This window comes from Triticum dicoccoides, chromosome 4B (genome assembly GCF_002162155.2).
Source record: "Triticum dicoccoides isolate Atlit2015 ecotype Zavitan chromosome 4B, WEW_v2.0, whole genome shotgun sequence".
Lineage (NCBI taxonomy): Eukaryota > Viridiplantae > Streptophyta > Magnoliopsida > Poales > Poaceae > Triticum > Triticum dicoccoides.
The window spans coordinates 237224010-237243005 of record NC_041387.1 but is presented as its reverse complement, the minus strand read 5'-3'; the positions used below and the strand labels follow the sequence as shown (position 1 = coordinate 237243005).

At 45.9% G+C, this 18996-nt stretch overlaps 1 long non-coding RNA gene across 1 annotated transcript; it reads right to left on the bottom strand.

Annotated features, from left to right (window-relative positions):
* Positions 1-15224: 15224 nt before the first annotated feature.
* On the bottom strand, positions 15225-18350 carry LOC119293562. Its single transcript, XR_005143108.1, has 4 exons — positions 17169-18350; positions 17012-17105; positions 16542-16627; positions 15225-15441 (listed from the first exon to the last, which is right to left on the bottom strand). It is a non-coding gene; the product is annotated as an uncharacterized LOC119293562 (long non-coding RNA).
* Between the last annotated feature and the right edge of the window lie 646 nt (positions 18351-18996).

The window sequence follows — 18996 nt, the reverse complement described above, 5'->3', positions numbered from 1 at the left end:
CCGCGACCGAAGTTGCGGCCCTCAAGAAGGCGATGGCTCAGGCCGAGGACAAAGCGGCTAAAGAATGCGCCGCGTGCGGGAAGCAGGAGGCCCGGGTCAACGAGTGTCGGTGTCAAAACCGGCGGATCTCGGGTAGGGGGTCCCGAACTTTGCGTCTAAGGCTAATGGTAATAGGAGGCGGGGGACACAATGTTTACCCAGGTTCGGGCCTTCTCTATGGAGGTAATACCCTACTTCCTGCTTGATTGATCTTGATGATATGAGTATTACAAGAGTTGATCTACCACTAGATCGTAGAGGCTAAACCCTAGAAGCTAGCCTATGACTATGATTGTTGTGTCATACAGACTAAACCCTCCGTTTTATATAGACACCGGAGGGGGCTAGGATTACACAGAGTCGGTTATAGTGAAGGAAATCTACATATCCGAATCGCCAAGCTTGCCTTCCATGCAAAGGAGAGTCCCACCCGGACACGGGACGAAGTCTTCAATCTTGTATCTTCATAGTCCAACAGTCCGTCATAAGTACAGAGTCTGACTGTCCGAGGACCCCCTAATCCAGGACTCCCTCAGTAGCCCCTGAACCAGGCTTCAATGACGATGAGTCCGGCGCGCAGATTGTCTTCGGCATTGCAAGGCAGGTTCCTTCTCCGAATACTCCAAGGTAGATTTTGAACACATGAATCGTGTCCGGCTCTACAAAAGAAATTCCACGTACCACCGTAGAGAGCACAATATTCCACAAATCTAATCTTCTGACAACTTTTCATAGTGTGACATCACGCCGCGGCCCGGTCATTATACGAACCGTTTTTCTCAACCTGCTGATGCACGTCTTGCGAGGCAGTTTTATTGGCACGTCTTGTCGAAGCAGAGATCGTGTTCCCCTTATCACGGGATTCTCATCAATACGGGCGTGGGTAACCCAACCGTGCCGTTAGTATGACTCCTCGGTTTTAGGCAAGTTCCAAACGGCCAGGCGGAGGACGCTTGATATTCACCCTCTTTATAAAGAGGTCAAGACATGTTCTTTTCTTGCCATGCCCGATCCTTCCCTTCCCCTACCTCAAGTTCCAACACCCAAGGTTCAGTCTAAGTGCTCCGGACCTTTAACCATGTCCGGATCCAACCTTCAAGGCCGGTGGATGGCCTCTTTCGTCACAAAGGAGGACATCAAAAAGCTTAGGGAGGCTAGGTATCTGACTGCCAAAATCCTTCACAGGCTACCTGCTCAAGGGCAGGTTATCCCCACTCCCGAACCCAACGAGAGTGTTGTATTCATTTCCCACTTCCTCTGAGGGATAGGCTTTAGTCTTGATCCCTTCGTTAGGGGGCTCATGTTCTATTACGGTCTAGATTTCCATGATCTAGCTCCAGATTCCTTCCTTCACATCTCGCCGTTTATCGTTGTGTGTGAGGCCTTCCTTCGCATTACCCCACACTTTGGGTTATGGCTCAAGACCTTCAATGTGAAGCCAAAGATGATCAACGGGCAACACACGAAGTGTGGAGGCGCTATAATAAGCAAATGTGCCGACACCCTATGGCCAAAGGATTCCTTCCCGGAGGTGTCCGACCTATGGCAACGGGAGTGGTTTTGCATCACAACACCCTGAGGTACAAAGTGGGCAGCCGCTTCAGCCTTCCGCTCTGCCCCTCCGCCTCAACTGGCATCATGGGTCAACAAAGGGCTGGACTGGGGGCCAGTTAATGACGTGCTAACATTGCAAAGCCGCATCCGAGATCTCCTCAAGAGGGATATCAGTCTCGTCAAAGTAATTCAAGTAATGTTAGTTTGTTGGGTCCTGTCATGCCAACATCGATCTCTCCGTATGTGGGAGTTCAACCCAGAAGGACCGTGAACCATTCAACACTTCTTCGGCGTGATGCTCGAAGGGATGTATCATTATTCTTCAGATCACGAATAAAGTGTTCGGACACCACTGAGGATGCGGGTCTCAACTGCAACCGTTCAGATACCCAAGTAAGTAACTTTGCGACCGAGCATGCTATCATTATATTTATCACAACATTATTCTGAAAAATTACCCTCGGCCAGGACTGGATAAGAAAGGCAGAGAGGATCAGGTGTTCGGCCCCTCTTCCCGAAGGCTCGCCGGATCCTGTACTAACCAGGATGCTGGCTCGCGCACCTTATCAAGTGCCATCAGGAGAAGACGAGGGGAGGAATAGAGAAGTCAAAAGCGGGCTTCATATGTTACACATCCGATCGGGGGGAGGGATTAGTTGCTCCGCGCCGGAGGATGATCGGGGAGGTGAATCTAGAATCCCCTCTCCCCACGGGAAGAAAAGGATTTCCCCTGAAGACATGGAAATAGAGGTTTCCAAACGAGGGAAGAAACCTTCACCAGGGGGCCCTACCCCGGAGGGCATCCTTAGCGCACATCGCCCACAAGGGGGCCAGCCGTCAAACGAGCTGTAAGTGAACAAAGGCACATTAGTAAATATGCCCTGCTCTTTTCCTGAGAATAACAACCGAGACATATGTTTTGCAGTCCGGCTCATAGCCCTTCTCAACAATGTTCATCCTTAGGGGATCTTCTTCCGGAGATGATGGAGAGTGAAACACCTCCTCCTGCTTCCCCACCTCATGAGACGGATGACCCTGAGGTGTCGTCGTGGAGGATTTCTCCTGATCCTCAAAGGCCAGAAGGTAACTCTTCGGCCACCTGAAGTCCGGAGTTCTCGGCTCGTAAGGAGACCAACAGAAAAAGCCCGGGATTGTCCGGTGTACAACCGGACACATTGATAGGTCTTCTAGAGCAAGCGGCTATCTCAAAGGCACATCGTACCTTAATGGGTACGGTGGTTGAGAGGATTTCATCCACAAAAAGCGGGTTGAACGAAGCTTTTACGAGCCTGCTAAGAGGCTTTGAGGTACGCAAAGTAAAATATACATTTTTGACTGTACCATACATGCAAGTTGTGCTTTGTATAGATAATAGACCCTGAGACTCTGGTTGCCATCCAGACATGGCGAGCAGAGGATCATAGTCTCAGGTAATGATAGTGTTGCTTTCGTGTGCAGGCGGCTGCAGATCTTGCGGCTGACCGAACTGCTTAATTTGCCAAATTGAGGCGGCAACTTGACGTGGCGGATGCAGACATCACGCTTGTTGACAAGCGGCTTGACAAGGCACAGGGTATGTATATTCGGGTGGTCAGCAAATATTGTGAAGAGCATGATGCTAGTATTTATAGTATGCTTTGACTGCAGATGGAGCTGCCGCCATGGAGACCCTTAGGGCAGAACTTTCCCAAGCCAAGGAGCAAGCCAGGAAAAGTGATGCGGCCGCCCTGAAGGCAGCCGAAGAATTAAAAGCCGAACAGGCTGCGCATCGCCAAAGTGAGGATAAAATAGCCAACATGGCTATTGAGCTACAAAATGCCGCCAGCCGATATGAGCTTCTCGAAAGGGAAAACCAAACGAAAACGGCTGACTTAGAGAAGGCCTTGCAAGCAGCAAAGGAAACTCGCTCTGAAATCAGAGCGGCGTGGGAGGAGCTTTGGCAAGCCGGTGATATCGCGGCTGGGAAGCCCTTTTTATTGCGAACGAAGTTTGGTGATCCGAAATATGCCCCTCTTGATCAATTGTGGAGCTCTGCAGACGCATACTTGGATTTAGCAAAGAGTGCTGCTGATGCGATGGAGTATTTCAAGGATCGGAAAGATCATGGGATGGAAGGATTATTCTGGTCGCAGTTCAGTGCTCCAAAGCGTCTGCTGCTGTTGAATGAGCAAATGGCCGAGTGGGACGAGCTCCATAGGTTGTCTGGGCTTGCCGTGAAGGCTGTCGTGGATCATCTGTGGCCGAAGGAACCGAGCTCGGGTAGTTATTTTGGTTTGGTGCAACAATTTCTTCGTGTTGTGCCGCATATCAATGTTGTCAAGAGGTCAGCATGCATAGAGGGTGTGCGGATGGCTCTTGCCTGTGTTAAGACATATTGAGCAAAGATGGAGGCCACCGATGTTGCAACCAGGGGTCCGCCCGACGGTCAAGACTTGCCCGAGCACTATTTTGAAGAAGTCCTAGAAGGTGCCCATTTAATAGAGGCTCAATGCTCAAAGAGTACCATGTTCCAGTGACATGTATCTTGATTGTAAAAACAATGCTTTTTTATAATAAAGGCTATATTTATACTTTTGCCCATAAAGTATTGTAGTGCCTCCTGTGCGGTCGTTTATGTATGTATGTATATAACCTAAAAGTTTGCAGTCGTCGGCTTCAGCCCCCATGCATATAATGCGGGGGTGTTCGGTAAAGCGCGTAATCACACTTGATCCAACGTCTTGGTCCGTTAAGGAGGTGATAGCGCGGCGAACAAGGCAATTAGACTATATAGCTTTAACACTTTCACTTAGCCATAGGAGTTTGACGGTGGGGATACTATATAGCCCCTGGTATGTCTGCGCTCATCCGAATATGGTGCGTGTACATAAGTGACCAGGAAACCGGTCCTTCGTTAATGCGCAGGAATCACAAAGATTCCACTAGGTCATCGATTGGTTGACTAGTCTCTCGCTTTATCATGACAGTCAGTTTTCGGCTTTCTCTACTGAGGTGCTCATCCAGATGAACCAGGGCACAATCGCAGTAGTTCTCCCGGTGCCACCTTAGCAGATAGAGTGGAACGTAAGGTAGCAAAACATGGGAGCTAGGCAAAACCCACCATTGACCAAAGACATGATTCAGAGTTGATGCATATAAGGCCAAACTCGCGACACCGAACACTCCCGAAGGTGCTCGGACATTACAACATATGCTGGGCTAAGTACCGCCCTCGATAATGACCCCTGAATTTCCAGGTACGTGCATAAATTAGTCATGACGAAAGAGCGGCTATGGTGAGGGTATAAATCCCAAAAACACATTGGATGCTGCCCTTGTAACGTCCAGTTTAGATCGGCGGATAATAAATTAGCCAATAACGCCGGTAGCCCTCTTGGTCATTTTAAGTACCAGGAGGGTATGAGCCAACAAGAGACAATAAAAAGGTTTACACAGGGCCTTAATCTAAAAAGAAACCTTAGGACGGGGTCCTGCTGCACGTCTGTGCCTTTGTCTCCGTTGTGCTGTATCCTAGAAGGGTATAGCATGGTAGTTATCTGTAAAGAAGAAAGGAAAACTCAGGTTAAACAATATTTTTGTGTAACCGTGCGTAACGTCGGTTAAACTTAATGAACCGTGAAAATTCAATTTCTTGAGTGTGAATAGCATCCATCTGAACTATGGATTTTATTCGTGCGGGCTGCTCCTAGCACCACATATGGGGGTATAGCCGTTAGCCAAGCTCGGGTTTATCTGGGCTGCTACAAATAGTGGTGCACCAAACACGTCTAGCCGTGTCCGTGGTCTCAACGATCGATTAGTTACTTGGGTTGGATAGGACGATTGGTGGTTCGGCTGCTAGAGCCGCCACATATTCTTCCGCATGCAGGGAACGCTCTGTATTTCCGCTAATTGTGATGACGCCACGTGGATCGGGCATCTTAAGTTTAAGATAAGGATAATGCAGAACTGCATTGAAACGAGAGAAGGTCGTTTTCCCGAGTAGTGCATGGTAGCCGCTTCGGAATGGAGCAATGTCGAAGATTAGTTCTTCGCTTCGGAAGTTGTCGGGAGAACCGAATACAACCTCTAGTGTTAGAGAGCCCGTGCAGCGGGCCTCTACGCCTGGTATTACTCCTTTAAAGGTAGTATTGCTTTGGCTGATTCTTGACGGGTCTATCCCCATCTTACGGATAGTGTCCTGGTATATCAGATTAAGACTACTGCCGCCATCCATGAGGACTCGGGTGAGATGGTATCCATCAATTACTGGGTCGAGCACCAAGGCAGCCGAACCTCCATGCGGGATACTAGTCGGATGGTCCCTGCGATCGAAAGTGATCGGGCAGGCCGGCCATGGGTTGAATTTGGGGGCAACTGGTTCTACAGCGTATACGTCTCGGAGTGTGTGTTTGCGTTTCCTCTTTGGTATGTGGGTTGCGTAAATCATGTTTACTGTTTTGACCTGTGGTGGAAATTTTTTCTGTACCCCAGTGTTCGGCTAGCGAGGTTTGTCCTCGACTTCACTTGGCAGCTTCCTTCCCTTGTGTTCGGCGTTTAGCTTGCCGGCCTGCTTGAAGACCTAGCATTCTCTGTTGGTGTGATTCGCAGGTCGGGGGTGCCATGAATCTGACATGATCTGTCTAGAATTTTGTTTAGGCTGGACGGTCCATCTCTGCTGCCTTTAAATGCCTTTTTTCGTTGACCGGGTTGAGAGCCCCTGAATCAGGCGTTTACAGCCGTGTTGTCTGGGTTGTCTTCATTATTTCGATGCTTGTTTTTATTGTGTCGCGGCTTCCCATTGCCGTCCCTAATTTTGGATGTGCCTGGGTCGCTGGTGCCGTTGCGGGCCAATCAACTGTCCTCGCCCGCGCAAAAGCGAGTCATAAGGCTTGTTAGTGCTACCATTGTCCTCGGTTTTTCCTGGCCGAGGTGTCTGGTGAGACATTCTTCCCGGACACTGTGTTTGAAAGCCGCTAAGGCTTCAACATCCGGGCAATCAATGATTTGGTTCTTTTTGGTGACAAATCTGTTCCAAAGCTTACGGGCTGACTCTCCATGTTGTTGGATTATGTGACTTAAATCGTCTGCGTCCGGAGGTCGGACATAGGTCCCTTGAAAATTGTCCCTGAAAGCATCCTCGAGTTCCTCCCAACTTCCAATTGAGTTTTCGGGGAGGCTTTTCAACCAGTGCCGAGATGGTCCTTTCAACTTGAGGGGCGGGTATTTGATGGCGTGGAGATCGTCTCCGCGAGCCATATGGATGTGAAGAATAAAGTCCTCAATCCAGACTCCTGGGTCTGTCGTTCCGTCGTATGCCTCTATGTTTACGGGTTAAATCCCTCAGGAAATTCATGATCCAGCACCTCATCGGTGAAGCACAGGGGGTGCGTGGCACCCCTGTATTTGGATGTGTCGTGGAATGCTTCCGACGGTTGTAGTGTTCGGTGTTGATTCAGAGCTGGTATTCGATCAGTATAGTCGTTTTGGCGGTCGTGATCCTACATAGGAGCACGCTTCCTAGATCCAAAGATGGACCTGGCCATACCTGCTCTTTTGTCCAGGTGCTCACGTACATCATGTGTTGACTTGTGTGCGGCGTCATTAGCCATTCTGTCTCGGCCACCGGGTGGTCGGTCCGGCAGATCGGCCGTATTATTTTTCAGCGGGATGGGCTCTATAGCCTCATAGCCGAATTCGGGCAGCAACTTGCGCTTTGGGTAGCTCTTTGTGTGGCGATTGCCACCGTATTTTTCGCCAGTGTCGAGTAGTTTGTTCCATTTGTGGTTGAGCATGTCCTGCGTGGCCTTAAGCCTTTGCTTCTGCTTCTTCAAGCTCCTAACGTGGCGATAAGCCTTTTGTGGAGTTTCTCTTGTTCCAAATGCCTTTCCGGGATGATGAGTGCATCGTTGTCCGGACTGTTCTCCTCTCCGGAGACAGGTTTATAAGGCAGTGATCGGACAGCGGCCCCGGACTATGTTCGCTGTCCGCTGGCTCATCCTGCTCCATCGCTGGGTCTGTGGGGTTGTCGTTACCTTTGGAGTCGTCCGGGGTATTATTCTTTCTTGTGTCGTTATCGCTGTTTTTGCTGTGGCGGGATTTAGAGTGGCGCCGCTAATGTCGGTGCTTTGGTTGCTTCTCCAGAGGATTATCCTCCATTGCATCCTTTCGTTCCTCGTCGTTGCTTTCTTTGGGTGTGTCCACCATGTATATATCATATGATGAGGTGGCTGTCCAGCGCCCTATGGGCGGTGCTTCCTGTTCTTCTCCGGCATCGTCATTCATACCGTCGATGTCTTCGGAGTCGAAATAAAGCATGTCAGTTGAGTCGTCGATAGTGGCTATTAAATGGGTGGTGGGTGGGTAATGAATTTCCTCGCCGTCCGCTTCCCACTCAAGCCGGACATAGTTTGGCCCAAAGTCTCCTTAAAGGGATAGAGATTTTAATGAGTTTGGCATGTCGCCCAAGGCGAGCACTGAAAGATATTGTAGCGACCAGACCTCAAACAGTCCGATCTCTGTGCATCAGTGTCATCCCTGGATCGATAATGCTGACACGCACAATACTCGAAGGATTTATAACAGAGTAGCAATCACACACTTATTACATCGAATGTCTAAAAAGAGAACTTATTACAATAAATATGGCTTAAGGCCATCTAATAACGATAACATCGGAAGGCTTGGAAGATAAGAGAGTCCATCAACTCCAACGGCATCACTGAGTATAACATCATGACCTAAGGCACCTTACTCGTCATCTGAAAAGTATGCAACATGAATGTTGCAGCCCGAAAACGGGTCAGCACATGGAATATGTTGGCAATGTAACACATAGAGAGTAATGAACAGAATAATGCTATCACTACATGCATATATGGCTGGTGGAAAGCTCTATGGTTACAGTTTTGCATAAAGCCAAATTTTCCCTACAACAAAGTAATAAATTTTATTTAATTATCATGGTGGTTGTTAAACATTGAGAAGGTTCCTCCAACTCAATCCCGAGTAAGCATCATCATTAAACCCAACAAATTTAATTAAGTAACATGATGAGATTCACATGATGATCAAAGTACTAGATACTCAAAACGTCCATAACCGAGGACACGGCTAACCATGATTAGTTTATACACTCTGTAGAGGTTTGCGCACTTTTCCCCGCAAGACTCGATCTCCTCCATTGGATTTCTCGCACTACATGGTGTTTGAGAAACGGATGACCGAGACACAGTCTTTCAGAAGCATTAACTCTTTACTCTGGGTAGACAGTACCAACCTACATCCCCTACATCTGCTAGCACTACAAGAAATATGGTCGATAGTGACCCACTATTTTGGTCAATAAATCGTCGTTGTTTTCAACATATGACCTTGTTTTGACCAAACTGAGAAGGTCAACAGTTGACCGTCAAGAACAAACAAACATGACCTTTTCTAAGTTTTGACCGTCAAGAACAAACAAACATGACCTCCAACTTCATCCCACAACAACGGTGTCCTGCACCTCCTTCCGTACAGAGCTTCGAAAGGGGCCATCTTCAAACTGGATTGATAACTGTTGTTGTAAGAGAACTCCGCATATGGCAAATTGTCGTCCCAACTAGATCCATAATCTAGCGCACAAGCTCTCAACATGTCCTCTCAAATCTGATTGACTCTCTCGGTCTGTCCATCTGTCTGTGGGTGAAAGGATGTACTGAACTCTACCTTGGTACCCAAAGTTTCGTGTAACTGATTCCAGAACTTTGAGGTAAACTGGGTTCCTCTATCTGATACAATGCTCCTCGGAACTCCATGCAGACATACGATCCTGGTCATGTATATCTTTGCCAACTTAGCACTAGTGTAAGTGGCCTTCACTGGGATGAAATGAGCTACCTTCGTCAAACGATCAAGTACAACCCATATTGAGTCATAGCCTAAACGAGTCATGGGCAATCCCGTGATAAAATCCATGCCTAGCTTATCCCACTTCCATTCGGGTATTGGCAATGGCTGTAGCAACCCTGCTGGCTTCTGATGCTCCGCCTTCACTCTCTGACATACATCACATACTGCTACATACTCCGCAATATCCTTATTCATTCCGGTCCACCAAAAAGTGTCCTTCAAATCTAGGTACATCTTGGTATTTCTTGGGTGAATCGAATAAGGTGAATCATGGGCCTCCTACAGAATCAACTTCCTGATCTCCGGGTCATTAGGCACATAAACGCGGTCCTCAAACCATAAGGTATCATGCTCATCCTCATGAAAACCTTTAGCTTTTCCTTTGCTCATTTTCTCCTTTATCTCTGCAATCTCCTTGTCTATCTTCTGAGCTTCTCTGATCTTATCCATCAGAGTAGACTGAATCTCCAATGCTGCAACATAGCCTCTCGGAACTATCTCCAAACATAGCTCGCAAAGATCCTCGGCTAACTCCTTCGGCAACTCTCCGGTCAAGAGTGTCTTGACATGGCTCTTGCGGCTCAACGCATCGGCTACCACATTAGCATTTCCGGGGTGATAATGCAATCTCATATCATAATCCTTGATGAGCTCCAACCATCTCCTTTGCCTGAGATTCAACTCCTTTTGTGTGAAGATGTACTTCAAACTCTTGTGAACCGTGTACACCTTGCAATGGTTTCCGATGAGAAAATGTCTCCATGTCTTCAATGCATGCACTACGGCTGCTAACTCCAAATCATGGGTGGCATAATTTAACTCATGGGGATTAAGTTGTCATGAGGCATACGAAACAACTCTTCCCTCCTGCATAAGCACTGCTCCAAGTCCTCGATGAGAAGAGTCGCAATATACTTCATAATCCTTGCGTTGATCTGGCAGAATCAACACCGGTGATGTAACCAAACGTTTCTTCGACTCCTGAAAACTGGCCTCACATTCCTCGGTCCATTTGAACTTGGTGTCCTTCTTCAACAACTCCGTCATGGGCTTTGCAATCTTTGAGAAATTTTCAATGAACCTCCGGTAGTATCCTACGAGTCCAAGAAAACTCCGGATCTCTCCAACTAACGTCGGGGCTTCCCAATTTGTCACAGTGACAACTTTGGTGGGGTCTACTGTTATTCTCTCTCCGGATATAACATGTCCGTGGAATCCAACTTCCTTCAACCAAAACCCACATTTGCTGAACTTGGCGTATAACTGATGTTCTCTGAGCTTCCCGAGTACCAAACGCAAATGCTCCTTATGCTCCTCTTCATTCTTTGAGTAGACCAGAATATCATCAATGAACACCACGACGAACTTATCCAGAAACTCCATAAACACCTTCTTCATCATGTTCATGAAATAGGCAGGTGGTTAGTCAGACCAAATGACATAACGGTATACTCATACAACCCGTACCTGGTGGTAAAAGTCGTCTTAGTTATATCCTGCTCTTGAGTCTTCAACTGGTGGTATCCTCATCGCAGATCGATCTTGGAAAATACCTTAGCTCCTTGCAATTGGTCAAACAAGTCATTGATCATCGACAGCGGGTACTTGTTCTTGATTGTCACTTCATTCAATCCTCAATAATCAACAACCATCCTTAATGATCCATCCTTCTTCTCCACTAGAAGCACTGGCGATCCCCAAGGTGAAGAACTTGGGCGAATATAGCCTTTATCCAGTATCTCCTTAATCTACTTCTTAATTTCCTCCAAATCTTTTGCGGGCATCCGGTACGGTCTCTTAGATATCACCCCTGTGCCTGGCAAAAGCTCAATTAAAAACTCAATGTCTCTGTCTGGTGGCATGCCTGGCAACTCTTTTGGAAATACGTCAGGAAAATCCTTCACCACTGGTACTTCCTCCTGTACAACTCCTGATAAGGAATTTACTTGAGTCCTCTTCGGCACATGCCGGGATACATACTTGATCCTTCTTCCTTCTGGCGTGGTAAGCAAAATCGACTTACTAGCGCATTCAATGTTCCCTCCATACTTCGATAACCAATCCATGCCTAATATCACATCCAGTCCTTGCGACTCCAATACTATTATGTCCGAGGGAAACACGTAGTTACCAATCCTTAACGGTAACCGATCACACCATAGGCTAGCCATATACTCTGCTCCTGGCGAGGTTACTAACATGGGTGACCTAAGGGCTTGGGTTGGTAGTTTTATACTTATCCATAAATCCCCTTGATATGTATGAATGCGATGCACCAGTATCAAAAAGAACGATTGCAGTAAATGACTTTAACCAAAAACTTACCTATTACTGCATCTGGCTGGGCTTCAACCTCCTCCATGCTAACGTGGTTCACCTGTCCTTTGTTGAAAGGGTTAGGCTTCTTCCCAGAGCTCCCATTGCCATTTCCATTCTTCGCTTCAGGACATTCAGTGGCATAATGTCCAGTCTTCTGGCATTTAAAACAGGTAATGTGGCTTAGATCCCTCTAGGCTGGTGTTGATGGGTTGGCACGATTCTGCCCATTGCTTCCTCCATTCCCATTACCATTCTTGGGGCCACTATGGTTGTGTGAACTCCCTCCTCCATGGGTATGCTGAAAAGGTCCTCCTGAGTTCGGGGTAAAATGAGGTTTCTGCTGAGCTCTAGAGTTGTACTTCCCTTGTCCATATTTCCTCTTGCGGCTGTCAATCTGCTGCTGCTTCCCTTCAATCATGAGAGCTCGGTCTACCAACTCCTGGTAGTTATTGAAGGTTGCTACCGTTAACTGCATGTTTAGCTCATCATTCAGTCCTTCCAGAAACTTCTCCTGCTTAGCTGCATCAGTAGCAACGTCATCTGGGGCATAACGTGCTAGCTTACTAAAGTCATCCACATACTGGCCAACAATACGTCCTCCTTGGCACAAGTTGTGAAACTCACGCTTCTGGCCATAGCTCCTGCTGAAACATGGGCAGTACGGAAAGCCTGCTAAAACTGATCCCATGTGACAGTGTTGATGGGGTAAGTGGCTGTGAAATTCTCCCACCATGATGCTGCGGGTCCATCAAGCTGATGTGTGGCAAAACGTACCTTCTCCGCATCTGTGCATCCTGTAGTGGTCAACTCTCTTCCCATCTTGCGGAGCCAGTCATTTGCAACTATCGGCTCGGTGATACTGGAGAACACCAACGGATTCAGCCTCAAGAAATGGGCTAAGTGATCAATAGGTGGTGGTGGCGGTGGGTTGTTGTTGCTGTTGTTCCCCTGATTCTGATTCTGGACTAGCATCTGCATTAATGCATTTTGCTACTGGATCAACTGAGTGAGCTCCGGTGGAAAAGCAAATCCATTGTCACGTCTCGGAGGCATCTGAGGGTTTAGAAAGGATGAGAATATAGAATAGAGTGAGGTCTAGAGAGAAAAACACTACCCATATGCTCATGAGACAAACACAAACAATATCACTTCAATCAATTCAAACAAGGGCAGACAACGGTCTAACTATCGTTACAAAAGTGGTCGGACTATACTATATACATGGGGGAATACTACTACTGTTATGGTGGTCGAATAGAAAAATTGATCGGTCGAAGACTCCATGATATCTGCTCCAGCTTCATCAACAAAGTCATCATCGCTATCGTCTGGGGCCGAGTCGGTGTCATCGATGATGATGTAGTTCTCCAGGCAAGTGCAATCATCGTCTTCTCCTCCAGTCGGGGGGAATCCCATAAACACTTTTAGCTTCTTCTTCAGATCATCATTCTTCTCCACGAGTGTCGTCATTTCTTCCTCATAACCATCGCGTGTAGACTTAAGTTCTTCCTGCAGCTCCATGATCTTGGTCATAGCCTTCTTCAGATCTATCATGCCTGCGCACATCTGGTTCTCCTGGCGACGAATGTGCTGGTTTAACTCCAGGATGAAAGCTGCAATTGATCTATCCTTCCTGGTGCTGATCATCTCCCATTGCTCATCTCGGCGCCCACAAATCTGGTAGATAGTATCCTTGAGATCCTTGTGGTAAACTTCTCCAATGCGTCCCATTGTGATGTGGGCTGCCATGCTCTTTCCTAGACTCCAGGTTAGTGCATCAAAAGAAAACTCTATGGGCTCAGTGACGGGCATGAATGTCCTTCCTGGAACTTGAACTTGGATCATCCAACGCTCCTCTTCTGGTAAAGTAGCGATGTAGGTTCGATGAAGCTTGGTACTCCGATGTTCAGGTATCTAGTAACTTCCTTCAAGTGGCGTCCAAAGGGTGTATCTTCATCCGGTTGCGTGAACTTTTTCCTTGCATCCGCCATCCTAAAAGAGTAGAAAAGATGAGGAGTCAGAAATGAGAAGAGATAGTAGTGATCTAGGGCTTTAGCTTAGTGGTCGTGTCCTACAATCAGCATGTGCTCTGATACCATCTTGTAGCGACCAGACCTCAAACAGTCTGATCTCTGTGCATCAGTGTCATCCCTGGATCGGTAATGCTGACACGCACAATACTCGAAGGATTTATAACAGAGTAGCAATAACACACTTATTACATCAAATGTCTCAAAAGAGAACTTATTACAATAAATGTGGCTTAAGGCCATCTAATAATGATAACAGCGGAAGGCTTGGAAGATAAGTGAGTCCATCAACTCCAACGGCATCACCGACTATAAGATCGCTACCTAAGGCACCTTACTCGTCGTCTGAAAAGTCTGCAACATGAACGTTACAGCCCAAAAATGGGTCAGCACATGGAATATGTTGGCAATGCAACACATAGAGAGTAATGAACAGAATAATGCTATCATTAAATGCATATATGGCTGGTGGAAAGCTCTATGGTTACAGTTTTGCATAAAGACAATTTTTCCCTACAACAAAGGAATAAATTTTATTTAACTATCATGGTGGTTGTTAAACATGGAGAAGGTTCCTCCAACTCAATCCCAATTAAGCATTATCATTAAACCCAACAAATTTAATTAAGTAACATGATGAGATTCACATGATAATCCAAATACTAGATACTCAAAACATCCATAACCGTGGACACGACTAACCATGATTAGTTTATACACTCCGCAGAGGTTTGCGCACTTTTCCCCGCAAGACTCGATCTCCTCCATTGGATTTCTCGCACTACATGGTGTTTGAGAAACGGATGACTGAGACACAGTCTTTCAGAAGCATTAACTCTTTACTCTGGGTAGACAGTACCAACCTACATCCCCTACATCTGCTAGCACTACAAGAAATATGGTCGATAGTGACCCACTATTTTGGTCAATAAATCGTCGTTGTTTTCAACATATGACCTTGTTTTGACCAAACTGAGAAGGTCAACAGTTGACCGTCAAGAACAAACAAACATGACCTTTTCTAAGTTTTGGTCGTAGTTTTTAAGACCAAAATTATTAGGTCATAGTTTTTAACGACAAAAAATTTCATCATTTCCTGTGTGCCTCATCCACATAGGATCTGATGTGGCATCATCCACGTGGCCACCAGATCTGACATGGCATTGGTAGTGATGATATAAAATCGTCATAATTTCTAGCAAGTCAAGCACAATAAGGCCAGCCCATAAAACTTTATACACAAGTCAAGCCCAATAAGGCCAACCCATAAAACTTTATACACATTTATTTTACTAGGCCAAAGCCCATGTCCAATACATTATGTATTATTAGGTTGTTTAACCTTTTTAGCTCAAAAAGGTCGTTTAACCATTATAGCCCAGAAACTGTACTAAAAGTATAACTTCAGTGAAGAATACATCACATATTTAAATTAGATAGATAGCTTTTTGAATATCGCAGCACACACAAAATAAGATTACACAAATAGCTTTTTGAGTATCCTAGCACAGACAAACTAAGATTACATAGCCCAGACAAATGGTATTACAAAAAACATAGCCTGTTGCACAACAACATCATAGCTCCATTGTCTTCCTCTTTAAGAATTCCAAAGAAGCGTTCCATCCTGGCATCAGGAGGGACAACACATGAGAAGCAAATTACTCCTAACATGAAATAAGAAAAATGCAGCAAGCTGAGAGTAGAATGCAGACAGTGTATATAAGCAAGTCACATGGATGCAAGCAGTAAGCATTTTAGAGGGTTTTATGTGGCTGCATGGCCCAACTTTTGTTTCTTCCATAAATCAGGTTAGAAATATTAAACACTAGTAAGTTAACATTCATATTATATCATATTGTGTAAACTCTCCACCTCCTAAAGAGACTCCAACATTAGAAGGTCATACTAATTACTAAAGGCCAGTTCTTTTGCTGCCTTCTAGAATAAGCTGGAATAAGTTGCCCCCTACCCAACTTATTCTACAAAATTATTTACTTAGAAGCCTACTCCCTCCGTCCCATAATATAAGAGCATTTTTGACACTATGGTTTTGCTTCTAGAATAAGCTGGATAGGGGGCAACTTATTCTAGAAGGCCCCAAAAAACCCACAGGAACTAGCCCTAATGACAAGTTCAAGCTTAAACTACAACAGACAGGCCTTAATTAAATCCAAGCCTATAAAAAATTATATCATGATCAGTTCATCGGATGCTTTCCTCTACTGCTGTCACACATGCATTAAAGTGAAGTATAGAGGTTATACAATCTTTAAGAAATTACTACTTTTGAGATCTAGAAAGAATAAAGACAGGTTTAGTGTTTATACATGTGTCCACAAGAAAAAGCAAATGTTAAGGGGTATTAGCAATACGGATTGCCAAAAAAACGAATTGATAGTGCGTAATATTATGATCTTCAATGCTTTAAAATAGAGAAAGAACAAGTTTATGTGCATTGATTCTCCCGCACCCAGTTGACTGTTGCATCAGAAGAAAATGAAGAACATGTTGGAATCTTGACAATAGTTCATGCCCAGTACAACAAACTGGAGCAAAAGTTGCACAAAACTGGAGCAAAAGTTGCACAAAATGAAGGGCTCATCTGGTTACTTAAATTGTAGCATCAATAGGTGCAAGAAGCGCATACACAAGGAGATTAAGCAAAAGCAGAATCTCCTCCTATTTTGGAGGATATCAATCAAAGGCGAGCAAATGGAGGATTACCAGGTTGGACGAGTAGACACACATATGGTACTTGTCGTGTCGGCAAACCTCATAGTTGATGTGCTCCTGGATTTGATTCACCCTCCCTACACACGCAACCCCAGATCATTACTCAATGACAAATAATACATACATGGTAAATAAAATATCCTGGTTTATCCTTATGAAACAATAGAACATTCAGCAATTTACAATAATTTGTTACAGCCACAGTTACATACATTATATATCCCCCAGTATTTACATCACACCTTTTCTTGAAAAGTGAGCGGTGTGCATCTAAACAAGATCATAGTGTGAAAGGGCAGCATGATAGAAGGTGAATACAGTGAAGCCCTGTATGGTTTCTCAAATATACTCATTAAATGTCTTGCAAGGTATGGATAAATTCAGATAGCTCAAGATTGTATGGTTTCAAAGTCAACATGGTTGAGCTAGATGACATGTTATCATACTCAAGAATTACTTACCATCATCCTGTTCATCCACAACATTGTGTAGTTGTTCTCCTCATGATCCTTCCTCCAGACCAGCGTCTCAAGTTACAACGGCTGCGCCAGTTACCTACGAGCCCAAGGAAAATTAGGGAGCGGTCCGAAAACTACCGAGCAGCCAGGGAAACCTAACCTGTTGGTGCAAGGACCCTGTTCTCCTCGTCGGCCCTTCCCTTGTTGGCAATGAAAAGGAGCAGCATGGCGAGCTCGGTCTCCTCAGGCACGACCCCTCCGACATTCGCATACTCAAATATATTATCTGTAGTAGCATCAATGAGTGAAGCATACAGTTGTTCTGATACAGTAAAATATGCACCCTTGAGGCAATGTGAACATTTGTGCATTGTACTAAACCAAAAAATTCCGACGCTAACTTTCCATGGCAAAGTCACGAAAAATATTAAACATTATATACTAGCTATTGGGTGCATCTATACACCTAGAAACCATCTAGTACGACAGTTCAGATGATAAGGTTGACCAGGCTAACATGACAATAAAAATGGCATATCATAATGTCCCAACAACAGGGAGCATATGGCATAGACATACCCAATTACTAATCTTTGACAAGTTAATTACATAATGCCTAAACCACACAAAAGAGCGTTGAAATAACACATATATCTCACAAAAATATTCTTATATAAATACAGTTCTGGGTGTGCTCAGCCGGAGCAGGAGCAGCCAGGGCGCCGACCTTGAGGTCCGGCGCGTCCATGGCCTACCTGGCATCGGGCGCCCTCGCGGAGATGCCGGCGGAGGAGGGCGAGTGAAGCAGCGGCGGCCGGGATCGACTGCCAGGGTGGGGAACGACGAACACGGCCATCCCCTTGTCCGAGGAGAGGACCGACCCCTCCCTCCAACGTGAAGTGGACGACAGCCGCTCGAGGATCCCATCGATGTCGTCGCCGTCCTGGTTGCCAGAGAGTCGTGGCCGGCGTGGGGCAAAGTGACCAAAACCCTAGATCACTCGCCGCTGCGGTCCGGCCAACTCGATTGAGCAGCGCGCATTGAAGCATGCGCACGCCGACGAGCCGGCCAGCCGCGACGCCGTGGGTGCTGGGCGTCAGGGCCTATGTCGCTGGTGAGGTTGGGCGGCACGCTCGATCGGCTGCATGAGGACAGAGGCGAGCGACTGGGACATGAGAGGGTGGCGGAAGAGAGGATGGCCGGGGCTGGGGTTGGAGGGGCGGCGGTGGAGGGACCTGCTGGCGAGGGAGAAAGGGAGCCGGCGTTCTCGATCTGGATCGTGGAGAGGGAGACAAGGGGAGGAAGGGGATAGGAGTTAGGGTTTGGGCGATGAGAGGGGATCGATAAGACGACGAGGGGGAGGCGATGCGGTGGGCTGCGGGTGGGGTTTGGTGGCCGACTGTGGCTGGCCTTGGGCCGATCCCTTTTTTTCGTTAAAAAGATTCTTATTTTGTTTTTTAAATATTTTCCAATAAATCTTTTAAAAAATAGATTAGAACAAATTTACAACTAATATTTGAGGTGGTGATCGTTGACCCTTCATGATACCATAATTTTTGAATCAAAATTTAAGGTCGAGATTAAACTAGGTACGCCAAGGAAAACATCCGAACGGCAAAAAATAGCATCAAATGACCAAATAACGAATGTGATGGCGAAATTCATGCCATAGTTTGTAAAAAATATCCCATATTTTGGGTAAGTATGTGTATTGGAATGGAAAATAATTTTGTTGAATGTAGTTTTTATTTTTCTTTGCACAAAAGTTTAATTTTTCATTTTCCGAGTGCGGGAAATGCATTTTTTTGTAAAGGGCCTACAAAATATTTGTTAGAAAATGTCACCACTCCATTTTAAAAAATAACATACCATATTTTATGTCCAATTAAACAAATGTCTGTGTGTCAAAATCTTTCGATCCACCTCTCATCAAAAAGAAAAATCTTCACCGATTTAGGAGGAATTGGGTCAAATTTGAAATATATAAA